Here is a 12,748-nt window from a genome sequence, read left to right as displayed (position 1 = left end):
TTCTTAAAAGAGCAGCGGTGTTCAAAGCTCATAGGAGCAGCGCCTGCCCTGCGTGTGCCTGCTGGCAGGCACCTGGGCACGGAGGAGAGAAGCAGCCGCGATGCCCAAAGTGAGTCTAGTTCTGCTGCTGCGGCGGATTGTCATCTTCTTCACGTTTAATTTCTACCTCAGACGTTTTACTGAGGCTTGGCATTGTAAAGGAAAGCGCAGTGTGGGGGGAAAAAAAAAAGAAAAAGAAAAAAAAAAGCTGAAGACATTGTTCTTAGGGGCAAATGGGTAATTTGTTTTACTCTCATTGAATGTACGATGTTATTTTCTGCAGTTTGCTGAGCGTGGTTAGTGGTCTCCTAGACTGCCACTGAGCTGTACTTAACAGAATAATGATTGAAACTTGAAAACTCCTGTGTAAGATTTCTTTTGCTTTTCCTGCCTTAAGAAGACGTCTTTAGATATCTTAGATAGATACCTACTTGGTAGGTAACATCTTATTACTTTGTCTCTTGTACATAAGGCTGCAGAACTTGTAAAGATTTTACATTACTTAATTAAGAGTCTCAAGGATGTGAAGAAATACCATTCTGCACCGAGTTTGTGGTGCCTAGGAATTGTAAAAAGGGAGCACCGAGACTTATGGTGTATACAAATACAGGGGCTGGTTTATGAACATTGTTGATTTGTTTTCTCATATTATTTGACTGTACTAAGATATTTAGCCTACAAACACTTCAAGTTTGTAGGAAGGAAAGTGCATGTCATGTTCCTAGTGGTGTTAAAACTAGATGTGGACTTTGAGTGACATGGGAAGTTTAACAGTGAGCTTCTGACAAAGCCGGAGTCAGCATAACTTCATGTTGAGCTATATGAATGCCGTTGGGATTTTGCTTCTCAGCATTTCTTTTCCACCTTGCTCTCTCTGAACTGGATATTAGAGTTTAGGATCCTGGAAACGGCAGTGTTTGCCTACTTGAGTTACAGGACGCTCTTACTCTGAGTATTTTTCAACTGAAATTCATACCAATTATCATCAAGGCATAATTTTTGCAGGGTCTTAATAATTGTAAACAAAAATTTGAAGGAGAAAAGGAATGAGATTGGAAGATAATTCAAGCAGGTGCTAACATAGTGCTCAAGGTTCAGTGGAATTCTGTATCCATCTGTTTTAAACTGGTTGGTACCCATGGCTTCAGTGCCTCTGTTGCTGACGGTGTATGTTACTTCAGGGAAATCTACCTCCTGGCATAAAAAGATTAACATAATGCGTACGAGAGTAAAAAATTTTGCTGGTAAAACTTCCTCTTCCTCCTTAATATATATGCAATGGCCATGATTAAGTTACGTATTTAGAGGATTAAAATACAGAGCTCATACTGCTTTGGGATGAGAATCTAATTACTATGTTTTGCTGATTTTATTTCTTAAGGAGAAGGGAAAACTATTGTAAAGTTTATTAAAAGTATGATGGAAAGATTTACTTTGTAAGCAACTTACCAGTGATTCTCTAAAACCTGTGTAAGGAGGGGAAGAAAGGGCTTTCTGCCACAGCTTTGAACTTGGGTTCTGTTTTTTTTTTTTTTTTTTTTTTTTTTTTTTATGTGAGAGTATGCTTTGTTTAAAAGCTTCTACTTGTCTGAATCTCTCCCTTTTTAAGTGTTTGGTATGTGTTTTATGACTGGCAGATATTAAGGTTTCATTACAGAAATTTTTTTTACCATCATGGTTGGTGATATTTTTACTGAGCTTTAATATGTAGAATGGTTTTCTCCAAATTAAACTGTTTAGTTGGCCTAATGCACTCGAATTCCAGTATTTCTCCCTGCCCCCCAAAAGAATGGGTGTGTGTGTGTGAGTGTATGTGAAGAGGCAGTGATACTATGATTTGAAGATAACAACAAAGTAGTTCTTTTGTTCTCTCACTTGTGTTTCAGTGGGCACATCATGTTAGAAGTCACAATGCTTATTGTTTGGGTACTGGGATTTGCGTTGATATATCAGATGAAAACTGTCATACTGGAAAGTAATCGTAAGGATTAGGCACTGATTGGGCAAGCCAAATTACTTCAGATTTGATGGCAAATAAAACAATTCTACAGTCTTATCAGAAGTTCTAATAATATTCAGTCATATTTTCGGATAGAAAGTGTTTTGTCCAATTTCTTCACGTATGAGCAACTCCTGATTCTGTACTGAACAACTAGGGGGGAGGGGTTAATTTCAGTTCAACATCTTAAAATATCGTACCTATAACATGAAATTGGATCATGTTTCTGGGCAAAAAAAAAAAAAAAAAGGAATGGGAACCTCTTTCTTCCTGTAAGCCTTTATATAGGTCAAACTCAGCCACCCTGGAAAAATTTTCTTTTTTAAGTTGAGAAGTACAGGAGATGGGAGCAAATGACCATCACAAATGCTGATGTTGCTTTTTTTTTTTCCTGTGATTAGATTATTATGATCCTAGTATAATTTTAAAAGGTATTTGTAAACCTGTAAGTTTCTTCATCATATGAAAGATAACTCCCGAATTAAAAAAAATAAAGAAAATAAAATTGTAACTTCATCATAACTTCTTTGCAGCTGTTGGACTTCTTAAGCTCTTTAGTTAAATAAATAGTTTGTAGTGGTGAGATCACAAGCAGAGCTCAGTCAGAACCCCATTTCAAGTACTTTTTTTGGTGAGATTTATACATGCAGCTATTAATCTTCCAATATTATTTTCAAGTTTACATGTAAGGGCAGCTAAATTGGCATGTTCTCCAGACTAAGCTGTCCCTAGTTGCCAGTGAGAACTTTAATGTTTTTATTTAAGCCTGGTGTAAGTACTTGCCTGTTAGCTCTAGGAATGCACAGCCCTAATAGAGAATATTGCATGTGAAAGGCAGATGAGGTTTGCTCTATCATTCCTGGAATAGAAATAATGTCTGACCGTCCCCTTTGTTTTTTTGGAAGCCTGGTGGGTGCAGCTTAGCCTTTGGTTTAAACTGACCTAGCATTAAATGCACACCATGCCATCTCCTGCATTGCCATTAGTGTTCATGGGGAGCTGGATCAAAAAATCCTGATGCAGCTGGAAGTAATCCAGCCACCCCATCTCTTCTCTTCCCAAAATTTTGTAATGCATTGGTGGGGAGAAGGAAGAGAAGAGGGAAGTCTGTATGCATGGTATTTCTTCTGTTCAATTTTATTCTACAATAGCAATTATTAGAAGCACTTCAAGTTTGGGCAGAGGGGTGAGGGAAGACAGTGCCTTATTCATGGAAGAGTCTGTAGGATTCATCAGAGGTGAGGCTAGCAGATGGGGAAGAATTACTCTTTGGTGGGATGGAAGTGAAGTAATATCGCTACTTTCTAGCTTTTTAGTGATACTTACATGTTGGATTTTGAAAATAGTCCATATCTGAGTAACATAACATACCATAACAGGGAAAGCAAGGATAGAACAACTTTATTAATGTTTCAGATTATTGCTTCAGATCGAGTTGAAACACAAGTTGGCTGTACTGTGGGACTATTTCTGCTAAGTGATAAACAAACTTCTGACTCATTTCTGTGAATTCAGCATACAGAAGTCTGTCATTTGAAGTAAATTCTTGATATTTTACTTTTTTTTTATTATTTGAAAAATACGTGAATAATTTGAAAGGCTAAGGCTCTTTTCCTAAGCCTAGGGAAGAAAATTTAATTGATGATAGAGTGCCTGATTTTTAATTTTTTTTAAAGGTAGCTTGCTAGTGCCTGTGGCCCTCGCTGGGGTTGTGTCCTTCTAAGCACTGTGCAAGTACCTAACAAACCACTGTTCCTTTGAAGTTAAATGATTTAACTTCCCAATGATTAGATCTTAGGCTTTCTAGAAATATGAGAGTTTCTACTTTTTTTTAGATATTGAAATAATAGGCATATTATGTTTCCTTCTTTTAGAAAAAAAAAAGTCTCCTGTCAGTAGGCCTGCCAGTTGCATGTGTTTTGAGAATCCCTCAGAAAACTTCTTAAATTGTCCTTCATAATGCAGCATGAATGGTTCCTTAGAATATTATTTATACTTGAACTTCATTTATAAAAGTAGTTTGTGATTGTTGGCAGTTCTGCCTGCACAAAGCTATGCAAATAATTTACTAGCGTTTCTTTTAAATATAGCTGTGTTGCCCAATAATTATTATTTTCTGCTAAGTAGCCCGAGGCATTCTTTCGGAAGTTGTTTTCTTGTGTACTGTGTTTCCTGAAATAAGAGTTTTAATGCTGCTTCCTCAGTATACCTCCAGCCAGTGAAACATCTTCCACTTTGCCTTGCTGGTTCTGTCATACTTTTTCATCTAGTTCCTCCTTCCCATTCCCCTTCACCATGTCCCTGGTCGTTCCAGACACTTGCAGAATAAATTTTAAACTACTCCCTTACTATGCTTGTACTTGCCGTTGAAGAGTGTGATATCGACCAATAGTATGAATGTTATTTATTTATGTATTTATTTATTATGTTATTGTTTGTGATTTTTATATTTATTTATAACTTTTTTGGGAATAAGTGTTGCAGCTGCTGCTGTTGCATTTTCTATGAAATTGGTAATGTCTGAATTTTGACTAATACAGAACTGTGCACGTTCCCAACCAGATACCAAGGCAGTTCAGACTTGCTAATGGGCTCTGAGGATTGATCTCACCCCTTTTCACGGGCACTCCAACACCTGTTTCTAACAGTGGAAATAAGAGGCACAGCTTTTTAAAATCTCTTCTGGAAGGCTGCACGTGAGAGCGTTCAGTATTGCTGTACTGAGTTTGCAGGCCTCGTGCTTTTAGTGAAATAGGTTTGAGAATTAGTGATGTGGTGAGAGCTGTGCCTGCGCTTCTAATAGCAGATGCTGTTCTGAAGAGTTGTCTGGCAAAGGGGTATTGTTGTTAGAGATATTTTGAGGCCAGTTCTGAGAGATGAAACGGACTTGAGAAATCAGATAAACCATACACCTCCAGTCCTTTGAGCCATGGACTGTAGTGGGTGAGGTAAGGCACTGCATTTTTCTAGATTCTCCATTGGAAAAGGTCAGGTTTGGGCCACTACATATCTATGTATGTTACTTTTTCACGCACAAATTTAAGTTGAAGAGCACAAAGGCTTACAATACCATCCTCCAGAAAAATCCTGGAAAAGAGCAACAATTACAGTTAGTTGTTTAGGATGGAAAAGGCTTGTTGGACAGCCAAAGAAATGCAAGTGCCATGCTCTTCCTTTTTTTTCGTGAATTAATGTGATATTACAGATTTGGTAATGGTAGCTATGAGGTAGGGAATTAGTTCAAGGCTGAGAACCTCAGGAGAAAGCTTTTGAAAGAGTTCTAGGTCCTATTCTTCCATATCATTGTTTCTCTACATAGGAGGGAGATTGGGTTATTTCAATAATGAAATACCTGGCAGGTTTCAGGAATGTGCTTGGCCCTGTAAAAGAAAAAGTGGTAGCACTACTGGAAATCAGAAAAAGCTATTTTTAATGTCTTTATGTACTCTGTGATAAAGCAACTAAAACAATGATGTTATGGCATAATGCCATGCCAATGCTCCCCTTGTTTTTCTTGTCTGTTTTCTACTTCTGAGCATGGCAGAAGTAACTAACTTTTTCATGTCTGCAATGTGCCTTTCAAATCGAGTGATTGGAAGTTACTATGTCTTCTTCTTAGTTCTTTCTGGAGATTATTCTCAAAGGAGCTAATTTAAAACACAGCAAAACCCTAATAAAACTAGAGACCCCCCAGATACTCCACTAAATTAAAATTGACTGGTTGTGCTTTTTATATATGTATATGTGTGTATGTATGTGTATAAACACATATAAAATATATATATATTAAAAAAAGAAAAAACCCAAACCAGTCCTTGCTGAGCTACTTAAACTTTGGAGTTAGCATAACAGATTAAACCATTGCTTTCCAGTTTATCATGTACATCTGAAGTGAAATAAATCATGGGATTTTTTTTCTTCCTTATTTCGGAAAACTGATGTGTTTGCAGCTGGATTCTTTTTTTTGCGCAGCTTTGTATTGCCCCTGGCTGTTAAGGTTAGGGACATTAGAACAGTTCATGAACAAGTAATTTCCATATCTTCTGACTGGCAACCATGAGTCACTCTCTGATAGACTTATTCTGGCCAGACTTGTTTTGTCTTCTTATAATGAATGCCTTCCCTCAAATTCTTGCTCTTCTTTAGGAAATAGATGGCTTTTGCATATGGATTCCTCCGTGATTACCACTTAATTGGGTCAAAAGACAGTCTTTTGTGTAATTGTGTGCAATCTGTAGTTTTTGTCACTTATCTGAAGTGTATTTAAACCTTGTCAAAGCAGTATTAAAATAGTGGTAAGTGCTTTGCTTGAAGTGTGGTGCTATTTATCTGTTTATATATCTGAAATACTAGCCTAGCAAGCATAATGAAAGTGCCGTGCTGTGGAAAAATAGCTGAACTGTTATGTGTATTTGCATTGTTTTTTCAACCAGAAAAAAAAAGATAAAACACTGAGTGAAAGGAGTCCAGTGTTCAAAGAGGCATCTGAAATTTGGCCAGCTCGCCACAGCCTTTCATAAATACGTACAGACTCTTAACTGGAATCTGTCCTGCTCGCTATCTAGATGGGGTCAGGCAGTATCTTACTCAAACCCATAGCTTTGTGTGATGCTCAAGACCATCAGTTCTGTTGGATTTGCCCACTCCCCTAAAAACTTGTTGCCCTGTGAAGTAGTTGTGTTCGAAGCCCAATATCTTGAGAAAGGCGGCATTCGGAGAAGTCTTCAGTTGCTTAGGAGAGAAAAGCCAACCTCTTTTCTTCCTGGAATTGGGTCAGTTGGTTCTTTATTCACCCTCCAACTCCTCTCCACTTGACCTTTTGAGTTTGAAGTCCCTCTATTTGGCATTCCTATCAGTAATTGCTTGTATTAAAAGTACCGCTAGTGCTGATTATAGTTGGCATGCCCAGGCACTTCACCAAAGGTATAAATTCTGAATACTTGTGGAGGCATTCATGTTGCATGTATATGTATGGTTTTGTGTCAGGAATATGCTGACTATCAAGACATCAGTGTTATTGCAGGATGTTCCCTTGAGTGTCAGGGTCTGGCTTCTTATTCAGTGTCTGTATGTTCCCAAGTAATTAATTCATTGCTGTAGTTTAGCTTTTTATGGCTATAAATTAAGAGCATGTTTTTACCATAGAGGTATTGCTTGCAAATGTCTCTGCAGGAAGCCCAGCTACATCCACATGTCTTTTTATTGTCTTTAGTATTCAGTGTATTATTGTTGTCCTTACTTTGCAATATCCTTGTGTCATCATGACTCCAATAACATTACTGCTGTAATAATTATTATTCAAGCTTTCTGGTAGTGATAAAATTCATCATGAGTAGCTAGGAGTCTAGGGCAGTGAGAGAATTAATAAGATAGTTAAATTACAAAAAATATTTGGAAAGAAGCTATCTATCACTTTGGTCCAGTCTTTGTCTGCCTTCCTTTACGTCCATTCTCTCGCTATATCCGGTTAGAGTTTAAAATGACAGCTGACATTCTTTTTTTTATCAACTTGCTGTTTAATTCTGAATACTAATTTGTGTTGAAACATATGTAAAACTTAAGTGCTGTTTTGATAAAACAGCTTTTGATGATTTTGAAGTGTTTATGCAAACCTTGTGCATAATTGCTGTAAAACTGTAAAGAGTGTGGGGATGGGATCTTAGGTTCCTTAAATTAAAATGCATATCTTCCCCATCTACTTCTGTAGTGGTTTTTCTCTTAGATGATCTTATTTATTCTTCTATTTTTTTAATAGATATAAAAATTACAAGGGGGAGGAGGAAGTATATGAATTTATAATGTGCATGATTATAATAAATATCAATATTATGTATGTGTCTTATTTCTCACCCTCATTGTCTGTATTTTCCAATGTTTTAGTATAGGACTGATCTTTCTTGGACAACAGATTGAAAGGCAGTAGCATTTCATTTCACTTTGAAAAAGGTGCAAAAAGGCTGCTGTGAACATGAAGGAACTTGGACATATGAGAGCAATCGAACAGAGATTATGCTTGTTCCTCTTGCTTTCTGCAAGGTGGAGAGGGAAATCCAGCTATTTTAATTTTTTTATTTCCTCTTGAATCTTTTCCCTGCATATCTTTCCATTTTCAATATTTCTGTTATCTTCTTTTCTGTATATATTGTTGTTGAACATATTCAGAAAGATCACATCAATAGCATATCTGTGTTTTCTTTGAAATATTTACATTTCTTTACATTGATTCTGTGGGGGGCTTTGGAGGAGGTTTTGCAGTAGTTGAAGTATCTTTTTGCAAAATGTGGCATTTGCAATGGGTTTTAATGTACAAAAACATTAATCAGCAATTGATTGTATTATTTTGGAGTTGGTTTTGGTCATTCACTCTGAGCAAAGGATTTCTGTAATTCTGGGAAGGATTTACCAATTTAGAGTAAAAGGGAATGAAGTAAAAAAGTAGGATGTGAAAATGATAGAATCTTATTCTGACACATTAAATAGACCAAAAAGTGTCTCTAGAACAAAACAAAGCAGTCTAAGATTTTGACTTCTTTAGCATTTGAATGACAGACGTAAATTGAGGAGAAAATAGTTGTTTGGAAGACCTACTTTCAAATTTTTGATTCCTTCAAAAAATGGGGATTAATTTTTACAAAAGCTGAGTCCAGCCGTGTCCTTCCATTGTCTGCAGTAGAAGTAGTGTCTCACAGGGTTTCATTCCCATGCTGAAGGACAGAATGTGTCCTTCACCTTGTCTATTGTCCAAAACACTCTTGAGCACAAGTTTATGATCAGTTTCTGAAGTTGTGGTTTTGTACCTGGTACACAAAAAGTCTTGTATGAGGATCCATGTTTTTGGAAACAAAGTCATAATGTCAGTTTTTTTTCTATCCTGATGTTGAATTAATTGTTTTCTAGGCAGAATCCTATTTCAGCTGTGCTCCCACTGACAACTTTGGAGTCAAGATTTTTCAGCATCTCATTTATCAGTAAACCTTCAGCAGTGTGTGCTCTTAAAAGTGAGAAAAGATATTTTCCTGGCAAAATATCTATAATTGCGTACAATTCTTGATACATTATCCTATGAACTGGGCTGAGATGACCATAGATAGCACTAAAATGCTTTCCCATAATCAAGGTAGCGCCTTTGGGAATATTGAATGTCTTATAGTTTGCCCTTCTTCTTTTGTTTGACTTTTTTAAAAAAATAAGCTTACAAAGCCCTCCTGCTTATCTGAGAATAATTTAGTATGTTTTAGTAGGGGTTTAGGCAAATTAACTATTTTGTATTAACTTTGGTGATGCTGCCAACAAGGCAAGGTTTTGAAGATAAGTACCTAATAAATAGTTTGCTGTCTTATGATGAAGCGATTAGATCTTGCTGTCCAATTTGATGACTTCAAAGTGTGTAAAGTGGGATGGGACTGAGTAAGTTTTTGAACTCTATTTCACTTACAAAGATATCAATTCAAGAGTAGATGTATGTTTGCTTTTTGGAGGATGTTCTTGTCTCCAAAATGACCTTTTGGAGTATGATCATTTAGTAGGAATTGGAATGTTTTATATTTTTACTGTCTTCCTACTTTTATTAAAACAAATTTTATTTTTTAAATACTTCTGGGCTTCCCTCCCTTTGGTCTCTAAATTGGTAATCCTAAGGTGTTACTTGGGCAGCTCCTGTTGGTTTGAGTGAAGACAAAACTTGCAGTAGCTCTGGTGTTTTGGCAGGACCTGTTTAAGGTTTAAAGTGATCTTCAACAGGAGTATACTTCATATTTTTGTTTGATAAAGCTGTAAAAAAAGACCCAAACCAAACCCTAGAAGATTTCTGGCATACTGCTTGATTTATACTTCTAAATTAGGGGTTATAGTCGGTGTGTTTAATGCGTACCCAGTAGTCTAGGTGTTTTCTGCTATGAGAAGTACCAGAATGCCTTACCTTCTAGAATAAATATTACCAGCCTACTAGTCCTTGAACTGCCTCACAAATGTGCTTTCTGAGCCAAAAGCAAATGCTGAATGACCAGAAATACCTGTCTAAGCTTACATTTAAACATACCAGTGTTCATATCCTGTTATGTCTGGTACAAACTTGAATTTTATCTTTGAAACAGTTCAATGGCCAAAGCAGTTAGTGTTATGTAACAACTTTTCTGTGGAGTTCAGTGGGAGAAACATTTATTCCAAAGTTTTGAATTTTGAGGAGACATTTTGGAGTGTTTAATGAAGTAAAATTGCTGTTGGTCTTGGCGGTGCATAAAAGGGCTTGAGAAGACACAAGACCCAAGACATGAGCTGTCAGAATGAGCAGTGAGTGCGTAGAATGTTGTTCTCCCAGCAGCGTGCTCAGCACTCTCGTGGGCGAGTATCAGCCCATTGCTAGCCAGGGTGGTGAGCAGAGGTGTCCCCAGCCCCTCCGGCGGCAGAGATCAGAGCATAGAGCATGAAGTTAAAGCACTCTTGATTTCGGTTTAGTTTAATGCTTTGAGCTGCAGAGGTGGCATATGTTTGCTTCTGGACAGGAAAGGACAGCCACCCCTTCATCCAACCCAGAAGAAGTTGGTAGAGGATATTTGTCAGGCGTCTTAGTTATTCATGAGGCATGTTAAATGCATTTTGCCTAAAGGCAAATTTATCTTGTAAGTGTGTGGTCATGCTTAGAGGAGAATATTAAAGATGAACTTTTGAAGAGGGGAAATGAGGAGTAGAAAGGATGTATATGTGAGGATGAGTGCAACTTTTGCATGTGTAAGCTGTCCACAGTCTGTCTGATCCCGACAGAAAGGCAGAGAGTATTGGGGAATACGCTTATTTTCTAGGCTGGCTTCTCTCTAGCTTAACGGTCTGAAAATGTACTTGCTTCTGATTCCTGTCACTTTGTCATTTACCCTCTACAGTACTATTAAACCCTCCTCTCCTTTCTGATGTGAAAAACCAACGTAAAACTGAGGTGGTGGTTTAGAAGAAAGAAATGATAAATCAAATAGTAAAACATTTATATGTATCTTCTGGTTTTCCTGTCTGTGCTTTCCAAACCATACTCTGAAAAACATGGTCTTGCTGACATATTTGTGGGAGTATTTTTCTAAACATTTGTGGTCACTGTAGCAACCCAAAGCATTGTTTCCAGTGATTTTTATGTGTCTACTTATGTGTGATTGCATAGTGCAGATGGTGAGGCCTTCTTAGTATGAGAATTGGGAAGGAGAAATAGATGATAAGTTATTCACATACCGAATTTAAAGAAAAAAACACACGTGTGAAGGAGGAATGAAGATATTGAAAGAGGCTTTTTCTATTTTTTTTGTTTGTTTGTTTTTGTTCTAAGCCATAGAAAAAAGCCGTTAGAAACTGAATGAGCATTTTTATATTTTCCAGGAGCATTAGTGGTGATTATGTGCAAGTTTTAAATATGTGTATTCTTTGACTGGTGGAAGCTTGTGTCAAGGTTGCAGTTAAAAGTACATATTGTTTTAAGTAATGGGATGTAATAAACTTCAATTTCTTAAATTGGTGCTACAAAATTTACATACAAAATATTTGTTTTGCTGGAGAAGATGAGAAATGGTTTTAAATGTTAACTGAGATTGAAATACTAGTTTTCAAGAATGAATGATGGAAAACAGGGTAAATGGTTTTTAGACTTGCTTCCTCTCATTGTTATGCCATCTTAAAACAATATGGGAATAAAAATAGCACTTACTTAATATGCCTTTCAGGTATGACAAAAAACTACTAAATATCTGACAACATGACAGTTAAGCAACAAAATCTCTCAAGTATTCATATAGCAGCAGGAACGCAAAATACAGTAATTGTTCCTACATTTCTTTTATTCTACTTAATATATACTAGGTACATGCATGTAAATGTAAACAAGAGATGGCACTGTATGGATAACGAGTATGCAAGAGAAACCCATATGAAAACTCTCTCAGATATCCAGAAATTGACTTGGATGGTTTTTCTGCCCTTGATGGAATTGCCTATATAGAAACTCTTCGTAAATTCTGTTAATCCTTCAACTTTTGCTGTATCAGGTTCCACAATTAAATAGTGATCTAAATTGGCAAGACTATTTGGCTTCTCTATAGAAGAATGTCTAGATCTCACAAATACATATCTGGCAGAATTACCAGGTAGTTTAAAACTATACCAACTCATAAGGGTTAACCTGGTACAGACACAAAACCGTAAAAAGGGTTTGTTCTTTTTCATTTGTTCAAAACCTTTGTTAAAACGAATTTGAGGAGCTAAAAAACCTGTCATATTTAAGGATTGGAAATCCATTCATTTCAAACTTGACTAAACTTGTTTTGTGTAATTTCAGTAGCACCCTTCATAATTTTCCTGCGGTATTAATATGGAGCATTTTGTGGTGACAAGATTTTAAGCAACTGCATGCTGTACGAGATGGAATATGGGAACATGGTGTGTGCTAATGGGTTTTGTACGTGTCCTCGTCTTGTTCCAGGGAGACCCTCATACAGGTTTTGAGTGTTTGGTTTGGTTTCAGAGCAAAGAATCCTTGGTTTAGGCAGTTTGTAGACAGAAAGAACTTAGTGATTTGAGGATAATTATTTTCTTAAGTTTATTGCTGTTTCTGTTTGATCTAAATGCAAGGTCAAAATTAGACGAAAATATCCCAATGTTCCTTGAAAAGTATGGCATTTAAATTATTACCAAATGCAAAATTTTTAGAAGGTTCACCATTGAAGAACTGTTAGCATA

At 36.7% G+C, this 12,748-nt stretch overlaps 1 protein-coding gene across 1 annotated transcript in view; it reads left to right on the top strand.

The window, feature by feature from the left end:
• HS2ST1 (heparan sulfate 2-O-sulfotransferase 1) overlaps positions 1–12,748 on the top strand; it is an 82,594-nt gene that overhangs the window by 539 nt on the left and 69,307 nt on the right. The window lies entirely within an intron of this gene.

The sequence above is a fragment of the Vanellus vanellus genome (genome assembly GCF_965231255.1).
Source record: "Vanellus vanellus genome assembly, chromosome: 5".
Classification (NCBI taxonomy): domain Eukaryota; kingdom Metazoa; phylum Chordata; class Aves; order Charadriiformes; family Charadriidae; genus Vanellus; species Vanellus vanellus.
Note: the sequence above shows the minus strand (reverse complement) of the source record. Positions and strands in the feature narration are given on the sequence as shown.